Here is a 14331-nt window from a genome sequence, read left to right as displayed (position 1 = left end):
TCACTGGTAACTAACATAGGGGAAGATTTTGACTAAATCAAATGAGAACTCAAAGATTAAAAACCTAAGGAATTTTGCTCCTCATTGACACGTAATAAATTTTCTACATCATTTCCCCCCAGTCCATCAAGATCACATGCCCTCACAAAACACCACTTTACAAGATTACTTTGCAGGGAAAAGTAGAAACTTGCACCTGTAGCCCCTGCATTCAAGTCAGGTAGGCAAGAAAGGAACCAGGCCCACTACAGATGCCCTCATTCAGTGGTCCCTTAAGATGGTGCAGAACCCTTGCCAAGCAGGAAGCCAGTTACAGGCCAAAAGGAGGAGAAGGGCACTGCAGAGCCCCTGGACAAAGGAAGAAATTGCTTCAGAGAAGTGTTACAGGGTCCACCCAAAGGGAGAACACACTACCACGCCTTTGGGCAGCTCCACCAGGACTGGTCCTGCAGCAGCACTGCTTTGTGTTCCTCTCAGCTACAGAGGTTATTTTTCCTGGTAAGACAGATGGATACCTGGATACAGGCAATGACAGAAAGTGATGTTACTACCTTAAAAATATGTAATAGCTTGGTACGTAGCTTTTAAAAATATATAAAGAAGCTTTTATCAAACATCTTGAAACAAGCACCACCTTTAATCAAAGAAAGCTCTTCAGCAAGCACTAGATTAAAAAGGATAGTGTACCTTTTACCCTATTCAGTACCATAACAGCATGAAATCTTGCAGTATTTACCATGAAACAGGAACATCAGTGTGTACAGCATTTGGTCAGCTATAGAGTTTACCATCACTGGTTTTGTTGATTTTCTCCAAAGGACTGAATAACTAATACTGTTGTAAGAGACGGTCCAGACAAAGGGAAAGAAAATCAAAGCACCAAATGGAAAAGAGGTAGAAATCCACCCATACCAGCTCTGCATGCAAAGTTAACTTCCTGCTTAGAGAAAGGTTCTCCCTTTTATTCCCTTCTGAAGAATTCAGTATAGCTTACTGCCAAAGGCAAGATTTCATACTCAGTAGAAGAACAATTCTGATGCTCTATAGGCAGTCTTACGTAGCTTGTCCCAATATATTTCTATTGCATCCCGATGCCTGCCTGTAACATCAAAGGATAAGGACGTTTAATTATATAGGTGATCTGGTGACAGAAGGGTACAAACTAGCCATGTAAAACATCTTGCTGCAGTTTTAATATCTGCAGACCTCTATATTCCTATTTTGGAAAGATAAAATACCTTGGTGGGGAAAAAATGATTGTAAGATCTACTTAAATTCCTTGACTGGAATTATTTAAAGTTTGGCACTTCATAAAGGTATTATCCAGCAAACAAACACGAAATACCTTTAAGAAAATAGCCTGTTCTTTCAGAAAGAAGAAAGTGACAAAGGATGCTGCCTTCATTTGAAAGTACAACACTAATCACAAGAAGCTTAAGTAACTCCCCATTACAGACTACAGAACTACTTCAAAAATTAAGTTACAGACAAGATCATCTGCAGTACAATTTAAAGTGTAATAAAAATTAAGCACTTAGATTAGTTCTCACAACATAAAAATCACAACAAAGTTTGTCTGAGATCAACAGCCGCAAACTCACCTTAGGGGCATCAAAGCAAGAGCCACCCCAGCAAGAAACCATTTGTTTCTCTGTGAACTAAATTCAGTTCTTAAGAAGTATCACCATCCATTCACTCCACCACCATTTACAATGGTTCTTCTACACCACATTGCATTCCAAGCATAAATGTCAATGAAAGCATGCATTGGTCTTGGTCAGGTTAGAACTAATTTTCTTCCTAGTAACCTGTAAGGTGCTGTGCTTTGGACTGGGCCCAAAGTAGCGATGATTACATGGGATGTTTTAGCTGTTGCTGAACAGTGCTTGCACAGCCTCTAAGCCACCTTTTTCTCACGCTGCCCTGGCAGTAAGTAGGCTGGGGCACACAAGACGTTAAGAAGACAACCAGAAAGCTGACCCAGACTGACCACAGAGATACTCCATTCCATATGGCATGCTCAGTAATAAGAGCTGGGGGAAAGAGGAGAAAGGGGCAGGAGGGGCATATGTTGAGTGTCATGGTGTTTGTCTTTCCAAGTAGCCATTACACACGATGAAGCCCTCCTTTTCAAGGAAATAGATAATTGTCTGCCTGATGAGATGTAGCAAGCAAATTCAGTGTTTTGCTTGCACAAGCAGCTTTGTTTTATTTATTAAACTGTCTTTATCTCAATCCACAAGTTTTCTCAGGTTTACCCTTCCTGATTCTTTCCCCCACTGCAGTGATGGGGAGCAAATGAGTGGCTACGTGGTGCTCAGCTGCTTACCGGGCTTAACCCTCAACAAAACCTCAGAAATTCTACAAATGGCTACAGATGGCACACAGCCACTTGACCAATGCACTTATTTACACAAGTCACTCAGATATGCAAGGACTTAATACAAAAGAAAATGGTCATTCAATTCAAGTACCCGAGCTACTGCTCACTTGCATTTCAACATGTCACTTGAAGTGCCATTTATTCTTTGCATGACACTGTAAGTGGATGCATGGGAAGTCAGAGCTTCTCAAAACTTGAAAAAAAAAAAAAAAAAAAATCAGCATTCATATGAGACAAAGTACCAGCAGTTTACTACAACAGCAACATGCTACACTCTAGAAGAAAGCAATATAGTACTCAGCTCTGTTTTGACCACTGATCTTTTCAAGTGCAGCATAAGCCCAATTTTCAATAGTGGAAAAGAAAAATAAACTACACATTCCAGTTTCTCATTAGCAGGTACCTACTCAGTTCTCCAGGATGCATCTCTCAAAATGCATCACCATCCTCCTACTGCAACCTTTTACTCAGCTGCCATTCCACCTCACGAAACAAAAGACCTTTCCGAAATTAAAACAGGAAAACACACCTGACAAATTAAGATTTTTCTTATCTGTATAGAGCTCACCACATTGTAATATGCTACCACCTTAGCCTGCTGTCCTGTCATTTCCATTTAATTCTTGTCGTACTCTATAGTGGCTCTTCTTTTACCAAGTTGTGATACTAACAGTATTTTCCCCTCAGACAGATTAAGTTTAAATACCTGTCTCGGAGGATGTAGCCTTTCATTTGAAAACTAGAAACATTAGTCTGCATCTCAAGCAATAGTGGTAACAAGTTTAAAAACCTTACCCTCCTTAAGCTGTCTCGGTCTATTTGAAAGATCTGGCGGCTGCCCAAGAGGGAAAAAGTGTCCCAGTAATAGAGGCTGTGCTGCTGGAATATGTCATTTCTAAAACTGTTGATCATTAGCAAAACACCATAGATCAGGATCTTTTTAACCAGCAGCATTAGAATAACTTGAGAGGGTGACTAAAGCCAGCGAACACAGTTTTCCCCATAATTACTGAAAAATGAAACTAATTTCTTTTCACCCTGGATGTCTTTTACCTCTTGCCAGAAGCGTTAATATAGAATATGGATGTTAATAATGAGGACAGTAGGAACTGGAAGTGTTTTAAGATAAAGGCTGACTTTTTAATGGTGTTCATGTGTAGTGTAGCATGCCATATAATTAATACAACTCTTTTACCAATTCAGAATGTGTGCTTCTCTATGCGGAACTGCAGTTCTGAAGATATTGATTGCAACATTTAGCCCTTTTGCATTCTCTTATCTCAGATGATTAAATACTTTGGATGAAGTTATAACAATGCAGCTTTCATTTGTTTTCAAATGCTTTCTACTTTCTAAATATAATATAGCTAGACTCCCCCTGTACACATGCTTTCAGACCTGGACAAAGACTGGCAGTCCCACTAAATCTTTACTGGTTTAGTATTCAGCTGATCTGAATCACAGCAAGTCTTCTCCCCTGCAAGTTTCCTTGCGGAGAAAAAAAAAAAAAAAAAGATGTGATATTGCAGCTTTCGTTATTTCTCCTCAATTGCTTTTAAGTTAGATTTGAGCAAAACCTACAGTTTCATAGCATTGTTGTTCAGGGGATGAAAAAAGAAAACACTCTTCAGTTATATTCCACAGGCAAACTAAGATTAATAACCAGCCAGTCTTCTCTTTGACCCTCTGTTATTAACTCTGCTCCAGCTCCCAGAATGTTCAGGGAAGTCCACATACTAACTGAATCAAGGATTTAATCTGCTTCTTTTCATCTAAGAACACATGGTTGGACAGCTTTAGAAGTGACACTTATGATTATTTTATCTTTCAAAATACTTTTTCCTAACAATGGCAATCTCACCACTATCTGCTACCTTGGTCTCTTATGTTCACCTAAGAACTTAAGTCCCAAAATATCTTATAATAACAATGACTTCATGCACTTGAAATATTGCCCTAGCAGAAATAGCAAGAACTTGAATTCATTACAGTGGAGGACAGGAGAGATATAAAAAACATCTTTGGGGAATATTTTCATGTTGTCAAGCACAAGCATGAAATCCCTACACATCTAGTGCACTGCAAAGCTAACAGTTTCTAGGAGTGTGCTAGAAGCTTCAGCTTAAACTACTCAATCACTTTAGAAAAAAGAATCTGCAAGTGTCCAAATGTATCTTCTGCAAGTGATAACATTTCCGTTAACAGTACGGATTGATTGGAAAAATGCCTTCTCTAATCACTCACTAGAGAAGCAAAAGGAGTCCAAATCAGAATTTGCAATCAGCTTAAATAATAATCGGACTAATGACTAGGTTAGCTACATGGGAACAGAAGCTTGAAGGAACAAAATGAGTGGCTGCAGGATTATCACAGGAGAGTGACTGCTTATCAGGTAGGAGCTGTTGGAAAAAAACATCTCCTCTGAGAGTTTGGAGAAACTTGTAGCAAAGAGCTGCAGACATCCAGCACCACTTGAAAGAGAGTTAAATGCATTTGGAACAAAATTACTTTCCATATACCAGCAGCCAAAGGATGCAACATCTCTTAAGAGGCCACATAAGTTTACAAAAACCACCCCCAATAAAAGAGGGGCTGCAAACACATTGACACTTTCTTAACATGCTGCAGCAGGATGAAAGACATGGAAGGACTGCAGAGAGAAGAACTACCTTGTGAAGATGTCACCTTTAAGATTTATAAAAACATTAAGTTGTGAAGGTTACAAATAAAGGAAAAAGAATGAGTTGCTGCTTTCAAATAAATAAGCAAGTGGAGGCTTACATGGGGTAAAACCAATTGGCTTCTGCTTTGTACGGATTTATGGCTATGAACACACATACAGAGCCATATGCACAACTCTGACAATGCCTGTGGCATGGAGAAACACTCGCAACCTCTGCTCCAAAACACATTTGCTCTTTGTCTATTGCTTCCTGTAAGAGATATAGAACATTTATTTGCCATTTCTGGCACCAGGGTTTATAGACAGATAGATGTTAAGCTTCCCAGTACACAAAAATAGGCACAGCTACAAATCAATGATTTTTTAATCTTCAAGAAGTTCTTGATGCATTAGGGACTGAATTTTCAACACTTAAGGAATACTCAAAAGGAACTCAAGACTGCAGAAGCATGTAAGCATGAATTTCTGATCTCTCCATACACACACAAGTCAGGGAAGCCAGGGAGCAGCGCTCAGCTGCAGCCTTCTGCATCCAGTCACTCTAGAAGTGACATCGGCTGAAAAACTCTGGGAATGAAGAGGCAGCAGACAGGTTACATGGCATACAACTGAAACGCTTGTTTTTAACCCTTCTCTGGCTTCTCTGTACATGTATGCTAGGTAGCTTGCTAACCCCACAGCAATGTCTCAATACCCAAGTTTGAGTAACTTACTATTCTACCTTACTTGCTTTTTTACCAGTTTACACATTAAATGTAAGAGCCCAGGCCTTTACGAATAAAAGTCAAACTTCATTTAGTTATTTTTCTCACAGCAATATTCTTTTTAGAATGTTGTCCAAAGATACCCAAGTCAGAAGCAGAAAACGTCCACCTCTTCTATCTTGCAGTGCCTCACAGATCTCAAGCTTGAGCAAGCCCACAACATCAAGCCACAGCATCACCACATGGTACCCTGCAGCAATGAAATCACTCCTGATGCAAGCCAATGAGAATAGGGAGAACCTTCTTTTTGTATGGCATAATATGAAGTAGAACTTGTGGTTTCAGGACAGAGAAGAGACCCTCATTAAGGAGGATGCCAGAACGGAGAAGAAACCCAGCATGATTTGAACAATAGCCCCCTCACAGGTATAGGACAGAGAAAAACTGGGCAGAAGGTGGTGGATGAGGGGATAGAGCACAAAATTGCTCTCCAGAGAGCTGTCATATTTAGATGACCACCAGGAATTCCTAATACATATGGCAAAGCCCAGTCAACCATTTTGTAGAGGTCCTTTAAAAAGCACCCTAAATAACCCTACCTTCCAAATACCTGTAAGCACTGTGCATTTTCTGAATGCACGTATACAACTAACTCCTAATTGAGCAAAGCCCAGGCAGCCCCAGATTGTCAGCAGTGGGTCAGTTTCTTGGGTAGATTGGGCTTAAGGGCAGGTACCGCAGCACAGCTGGAGCTCTGTGAGGGGCTGTGGGAGACATTTATTTCTCCTGACACTGTAACTTACTGTGTCAGTCTCAATGTTATCTGGGTCACTGCTACAAGTTTGTGGCATCAACAGCAGTAGCAGCTCTGCTGGCAGGCTTCCCTTCGGTACCTCCAACAACGTAAAAAGCAGCATTCAGTCCTGCCCACTGGAAAACTTCGATTACAAAGTCTAATCAAGGCAAAACTTCAGCCCAGGTTCCAGAGAGAAAAGAATTATCACTGAACAGTGGCGTAATTAAACCATTCTGGCTGTCAGACATCCAGTGGAGTAGATTGTGCTGCAGCTGCTATTCCATCTCTGACAATAAACTTAGTACAGTTACTTGTTCCTTTCCCTCTCCCTCAATTTTCCTTACAAGCCAGATGTGAAGCAGCAGAGCAAACACGCGTTTTAACCTTCCCCTTCCTGCATCCCCACACAGGTTGCGTGGGTGCTGCTGCCTCTAAATCCGCAGCAGAGCCACGAGGCCCGGAGCGCCGGAGGGATGTGGTGCTCCTGTGCCGTTTCCATGGCACTGCCAAGGCCTCGGGGCTGAAGCCCTGCTGTCTGCCTTCTCCCGCCCAGCTTGCAGAGACAGAATAAACGTGCTTTCTCAGGGCTACATGGTTATTGTCTTTTTCCTTCAGAGCCATCTCAACACATCATTCCCATTGTGCTTGCTTTTCCTCCCTATTTCTACTGTCATTAATTAGGCTAGCACTTTATGGCACCACTAACATTTAGGGCTTACCCAACAGAGGAGGCACACAGCAGAAAGTGGTCCCCTTCTCTGAAGAAGCCATGCTAGTACACTGCACATACCACCACGATGATAGAAAAAGCTTAAGTCTCTCAGTTTTCGTATATATTTTTCTTCTCCCATTGGAATTAGGTGCACAAAATAAAAATAAAAATAAAAATAAAAATAAAAATAAAAATAAAAATAAAAATAAAAATACACACAGAAACCTGAGAACTGGGGTTCAGAATTTTTTAAATTAAAAGAAATCAAAATCCAAAATGTATGGGTATGTTTCAGTAAAAAGAACAAAAAAAATAAGAAACACTGTATGACATAGAGAAAAGACCAAGAGTTGTTAATCAGTTGATTAGCAGTGAGCCTGTGAAAACACACAGCCGTTAAAGATTTACCTGATGACTTTCACCGTCCCTGCTTCCCCCAAGGAGAAAGAAATTCTAACCAGCAAAAAACACTTTCAAGTACAAAATGCCTTACACTTTGGAAAGGAAATAAACATGTATTTGCAAGAATGACCCTCTGCCCTGCTCTCTGGGATGACATAAAAATGGGAATAAAGTCTCAGTGTCCAAATCTAGGTGTGATTAATACAAGATTCAGAGCCAGAGAGAAGGAATTTAGTTGCAAGGAAAATTGGCTGCTCTTTCATCTGAACCTTTCTTCTTTTCAAGAAGATTTTACCTTAGAAGGAAGGGGGGAAAAAAGAAAACTTTGTCATTCCTTTTTCTTCCTTATGACAAGCTGTCACTTCTAGATACGGGAACCATATCACCATGTTGCTGGAGAGAATATGTGGGGCATGATTTCTCCTTTCCTTTGATATGAAAAGAAATTCAAGTAATAAAGAAAGAACTAAGAAGAGTAAAGGAAAAGCAGCTATTTTCAAATAAGCAGAGCCAATGTTATTTTAGTATGACATTCCATGAAGCAACAGTGGCATCCAGTGGTATAGTTCCATAAGCAATTTTCATATCCAACTTTCACTAACTTCAGTTCTATCAGAAAATTTTTGCAACAGATTCTCAAGAAACCCTTCCCTTACTCCTCCTCTCCCCTCAAGACTTCTGGTTTGATTTTTAGGCTAGATCTAGAGAGTTCTTAAAATAATCAGGCTTCAACTTCACTAAACCTTGTGTTGCTCATTCAGGATGTCAAGACAATTAAACTAGAGTAACTGCTCCTCTTTAATAGGACTACTCCTACATCTACATACCCCTACAGTAATCTGAAAGCTACTAACTGATGTAACTAGGTTCCCTGAGGGAAAACACAGCCTTGTTCCCTCCCCCCAAGATAAAACAAACATAAACCAAGCATCTCAGGAAGAGACTGAAGCTTGGCCTACATCCAGTCTTCATATGACAGCACAGTAACAGAGTTTAACTGCTTTTAATTGATGTGGTTTCACAACTATGAGTGTGCCTACACAACCTACTTCAAACACACAAAAAAGTGTAATTATTGCCATTCTCACAAGGAAGAGGTAGACTGGGGAGGCACAGCTCAACACTGAACTAAACGGCACAGAATGTACCAGCAACCTCTTTCCCCGAGTCCTTCCACTTGGACACATTTAGAATATCAATAAGACCTGTGACTAATGCACTACAGTTCTGCTAGCGCAGCAGAACAGTTCGCTCTTCAGAGTAAACAATGCATTTTACTCATCATGGTACTAAAACGTCACAGTTGATGCTTATGCCCCAGCTTGTGACTCCAGCAATCTGGTTACCTGAAGGAGCATGTTATTCGCTCACGGTGGTGTTACATGTCCAGTGTGGCTGACCAAAAAGAAGCCAACCACCTCAGCTGGGTCTCTCCCATCTCATTGTCAGGACTGACCCAGCTGGAACTGGAAGGCTGAAATGCCAGATTTGTCAGATAATCACTATATGGTTTCCCTGCAAGAGTTGGCCAATTCCCAAGAAGCGTTATTTGTGAGGAAGCAGGCAAAAACTTGCAGATGGGAGTTCGTCCCCAAATAATGGAAATGTCACAGCCAACGGTGATACACAACTCTTAGAATGTATTGTCCTAGCAAATAAGATGCTAACATTAAAATAGAAGAAAAATACAGGAAAACCAGTACTATCCAAAGGCAATAGGACCTGTGCTTAAGTGGAAAATGCCATATGATTGGGATATGAGTGGGTGAGGTTATGCACTGGAGATGATCTCATCAGTCTCCAGCAGTGGTATAAATACTGCTCCACACATCACACAACCCACTTTTAAGCCCCTCTCCCTCTCTCCCTCAAAAGCCTGTTTATCATTCACAGATCTTTCCTTCCTGATGCTATCTTTCCACCAGATGTCACACTTCTCCTTTATTTCTTGCCTACTCCTGTACCTGGTAACTTCAAACCTTATCACATAACATAGATATATTAGTGCCCTTACTGACCACTTCCACAGAGGATCCTTCACTAAATATCAGTCCCTCCAGTTGATTGGCAGTAAAAACACGGCAGTTAAGCAACAGAATGCGTGCTGCTTTGTGCAACTATGTTTACAGGCCTCATTTAAATAGTAGTGCTTACATTGTCATAACCAGAAAAATCTGAATAACTCTTAGAGTCCAAAAATACACATTGTTACACATCAACAGGTTATTTAAGGGAACAAGAATTCCTTTCCATATGTCATGTTTTTAAACAGTGCCTTTCTTCGTGGTTTTACTTTTCAAGTATGTCATTACTTACTCTAGAAGGGAGAAAAATCCATTCACATTGGCCAAATGCACACAAAAGGAACATTATTTTCCAGCCAAAACACCTAAATCCCACATTAAATAAATGCTTTATGGTATGATTTAACCTATCAGAAATGAATTATCTGAACTCAAGGGTATTTTAACTATGAGAGTAAAGTTTGGTCCAATATTGTTATGTTCTGGTATGACCTCTCGTTTGTTTTACTTTGAGAACAATTTTCAAACTGCAGTGCCAGGAGTAACCCACTAACATTAGATATCTTACAGTCTGCAATCAGCCTTCTCCTGTTTTGATAAATATAATGCTAATATATTATTCTAGAAAAATAATCCTTAGAAAGTTTATTTCAAACACAGAATTACCTCAGCTTCACTGTGCTATCATACTAGACTGCAATGGTTTAGTTTGATGAATTTATACAATTTCTTCCCTGTCCTTTGACAATGACCTATTTTTAGACACACATCACACTGAGTGAGTATGTCACTTGATAGAATACCATCCTGAAGATTCAAGTCTGTCATAAATAAATATGTAAGACAAACTGGTACATACAAGTTGCCTCTGAGACCTGCTTTCAAGTCCATTCCAGAATACAGAGAATGAAAATCATTTCAAATGAATGTCTGCTGGTCTCTGCCATGCTTCTTCTGTAAGAATTGCACATCACAAAACCGCTGAGCATTTCCATACAGACAGCTCTAAGTACAGAAGGAGGAAGATAAAAAGGAATCCTTCCGCTCACCAGGTGACAACACTTTCCCACCTCTTTCTTTCCCTGCCTCTCACAGGGGAAGGCATCTACAGGGATTCAGTCACTGCTTCTCGTTAATTCTGCAGAAAGGAGAAATTACCACCTTATCAAAACAAACAAACAAAATGAACCCCAACAGTAAGGCAACTTACAGAAGTAATATATCTGAGGAAACAGCAGTTGGCTTAGGGTTTCTTTTTTTGTTTGTTGGCTTTTTTTTTTTTTTAAACTCCACCTAGCAAATATTGCCTAGCAACAATGGGAGAACCCTCCTAACAAAATGAATCATGCAGGTATTGGCTGTTTATTCCCATGAAGGGCTGTGTTTCCACCCTGTCAAATGACATCAAGGCCATGTTGCCAGAGGCATTGGGAGTTTTGACCTCTAAAAGGCAATTTTCTCACTGTCTGCTCAGAAATGTTACATTTTTCATATTGAAGGCTTTTATATCATATCTTGTAGGTTTTAGACCTATAAATAACATACTAAGAACCTCCAGTACAATAAACCACAGCTACTATGCTTTTCTATTAACACTGTAAACATTAAATATCACAAAGTTATTACTCCATTAGCATAACTAACTATGAGGCACAAAGAAAAAGCATTAAATTGCATGGCCAAGTTCACTGTAGGTGAACAGAGACCGGTAGTTGGTTCTAAATTTGAGGAAAAAAATATCCACTAGATCACCAGATATCCACGTAAGCAGGGAAGACCAAAGCCAATCTGAAGTATAGCTCCATTAAGTATTCATGGGAGGAATTACAATTAAGCGTTTTAAGTTGCAATAAAGACATGGGTTCACGACAACAATGCTAACCAAATACTTAAGTGCTGTTATTTGTACAGCAAGCATGCTGTAATTCTCCCCTGTAAAGAGACAAGTACGGGTTTTCTTCCCCCACCCCATTACTTCCTATTAAAAGCTGCCTATGTCCTAGCTGGAGCAACTCTGCTGTGAACGAACTGGGAGTTTTGGTCCTGAAATTATTGCTTTCCTAATTGCTCCACAACGGATCAAATACTCTTTTATGCAGCCTGTGACATTTCAATTTGGCTAGTAAACAGTTAACCACAGTCCTGCATATGCTCTTGAACTAATATTATGTTTTTCAAGCTGGGAGCAGATGAAAAATAGGAGTCCTAGAACACCACAAGTGCTGTTCTCTGCTAACTCCACTGTGAAATACCATCAGGTTTTCGTTTTCTTACTTGCTTTTGGCCATGTTAAAACAATCATCAGATCTGTAAGAGGATCGGAATTTGCAAGCCATGCAAAGGCAAGTGGTTGTTCCTGATAACAGTAGCATTTTCACAAAACTTCTCTATCCTGTAGTCTGGTGCTATCAGCCTTTTTCACAAAATTGTTCTATGCAGCATACAGACTAAAAGTACGACAAAAGCACCAAAACTATCTTCAGACAGAAGAGTTTTGATAAATAAGCCCCTTATATTGATTTTTTTGACCATCTACTAAGTACCTAAAAACAATTACCTTGCATAGTCAGAGAGAACCTTCATAATAAACATTTGTGAAATAAAATAGAAGTACTTTAGTGTTTTTTGTTTTCTTTAAAACAGTTACTGTTCTCAGAAAAACAGAAAGTAATCTTGAATGATTCAATAATCCTTTTCCTCCAAAATGCTCAAAGATCTTGTTTTAATTCTGAACGTCACCTGCAGATTGGCAAGCTTTCTTGGGTATCATTAGGAAAACGATGCCATGGCCTCCAACTACTTTTTTTTTTTTTTTTTTTTGCATTTATAAAAGAGAGGCACAAAAACCTCCACATAGAGCAGTGGTTGGAACATTTTTTGATTAAAGCAAAATATTAAGTGTTTATTTTCCTATTTAAGGAGTTTACTCCAACATTTTCTTAGAACTGAGTAGTAATTCCCTATACTGTGTACTTTCTATCCTAGGAATGGAGTATTTCTCTTCATCAAACAACATTTAATTTGCTACTCTGTTACTTTGTATAGGCCACAAAGCATTTAAGAAACAGCAATCTGATTTAGAGTTTCAAACACTTTGATTAAACATCTATTTCTGGGAAGACAAGTGTCAGCACTGTTGGTACACTACTCCTTGGTTTAAAAAAAAAAAAAAAAAAAAAATCAACAGTTGAGAAAAGCTTGCCATGCTTTGCAATGCAGCGTGAAACTCTGGAGCTTGCAGATATTGAGATGGTTTGATTTATTCAGTCACCATACCTACCGAATTCAACATCGATTATTGCCTTTAAATTTAGTTTGTCAGGAGAGACCTGCTCCCTTGTTATCAACCTCAAAAAACAAGTTCACTCCAAAAATAACATCCCATACGTACATACACATGTGCATACTTCTATATGTATTTATGTGTAAGAGTCAGGAAGAAAGAGACCCCAAGGGTCTCAGAAGGGGCTCTTCCACCTGAGGGCTACAAGCAGGCAGCAGCCCGGCTGGCAGCAGGAGGAGAACCAGCACTTGGTGCCCTGTGAGGTGAAATCAAGAAGCTCACATCCCTGTGAGAAGCTGAGAAGAAGCTGAGAAGCTACCTACCTCTACAGGAGGGTAGCCAAAACAGTGCTGTAACCGCGTAACTACAGTGTGCTTCCTCCTGAGGTAAAGGGAGCCGTAACAGCAGTTTCTCTCAGTGCAACCCAGGACCTAGACAGATTGACAAGTAACTTTTAATTAACTGAGCCCTAAAATACACCTTGGTTGCCGCAGTCCTCCTGAGAGCACCTCACGCGGATTAGCCTACCACAGGGGCGCTAATTAGAAGCACCACCACCTCCTGCCTCCCCGAGGAGCGCGCTCTCCTGGCGCCCCAGACGCCCCTCACGGCTCCCAGCCCCTGCCCACACCGGCAGCCCTTCCCTCCGCCGAGCGGCACGCCCGGAGCCCCCTCCCGCCCACCTGCCTCCGCCCAGCGGCCGGGCCCCGCTCTATCAGCCAGCCCCGAGGGAGGCACCGCCCGGCCCCACAGCGGGCGGGCCCCGCGGGGACCCCCTCGGCGTGCCAGGCCCCGGCCCTCGGGCCCTGGCCCCTCAAGCCCGGGGGCGCCATTTTGCTGTCGCCCCCCTCGGGAGCAGCCGCCGGTTGCCACGGCAACAGCGGGTGGCGGGAAGGCCGCAGCGCCGGGCTGAGGCGGCGGCGCCGGGCTGAGGCGGGCAGCGGGAGGGAGGCCGAGGGCGCCGCCACCACAGCCCTGATCGCGGCCTCCCGGCCCCGTCGTGCCCGGCATCCCCACGGGGACAAGGAGCCCATGGCTGTCCCAGGGCCGGTTCTCTCTCCTGCACAGCTCTGCCGAGCGCCCAGCCCTCTCGGCCCTTCAGTTGCCCCCGCCTGATCCACACAAAGTCCTGACTGCTGCCCTACCGAGAGCACCAACGTTTGTCCTGCATTATTCATGCTCTCAGCACTGGAAATGAAAAACGAAATATATATATATATATATATATATATATATATATATATATATATATATTCATTTCAAGCTATTTTTCAGATCGCTTCGAAATTCAAATTAATTAAGATTAATTAAAAATTAAATAAAAAATAAAAAGCTCCAAAAGTG

General features: G+C 41.2%; 1 protein-coding gene across 1 annotated transcript in view; it reads right to left on the bottom strand.

Moving 5' to 3' along the window:
• LOC311443550 (uncharacterized protein) overlaps nt 1-13619 on the bottom strand; it is a 167971-nt gene extending 154352 nt beyond the window's left edge. The window contains exons 1-3 of the mRNA XM_084533833.1: nt 13516-13619; nt 13311-13418; nt 10754-10842 (exon numbers count right to left, since the gene is read on the bottom strand). The gene's annotated coding sequence lies outside the window, so the exon portion shown is untranslated. The remainder of the gene's footprint in view (nt 1-10753; nt 10843-13310; nt 13419-13515) is intronic.
• Between the last annotated feature and the right edge of the window lie 712 nt (nt 13620-14331).

This window comes from Aythya ferina, assembly GCF_964211825.1.
Source record: "Aythya ferina genome assembly, chromosome: 12".
Classification (NCBI taxonomy): Eukaryota; Metazoa; Chordata; class Aves; order Anseriformes; family Anatidae; genus Aythya; species Aythya ferina.
This window is presented reverse-complemented; position numbering and strand designations above follow the sequence as displayed.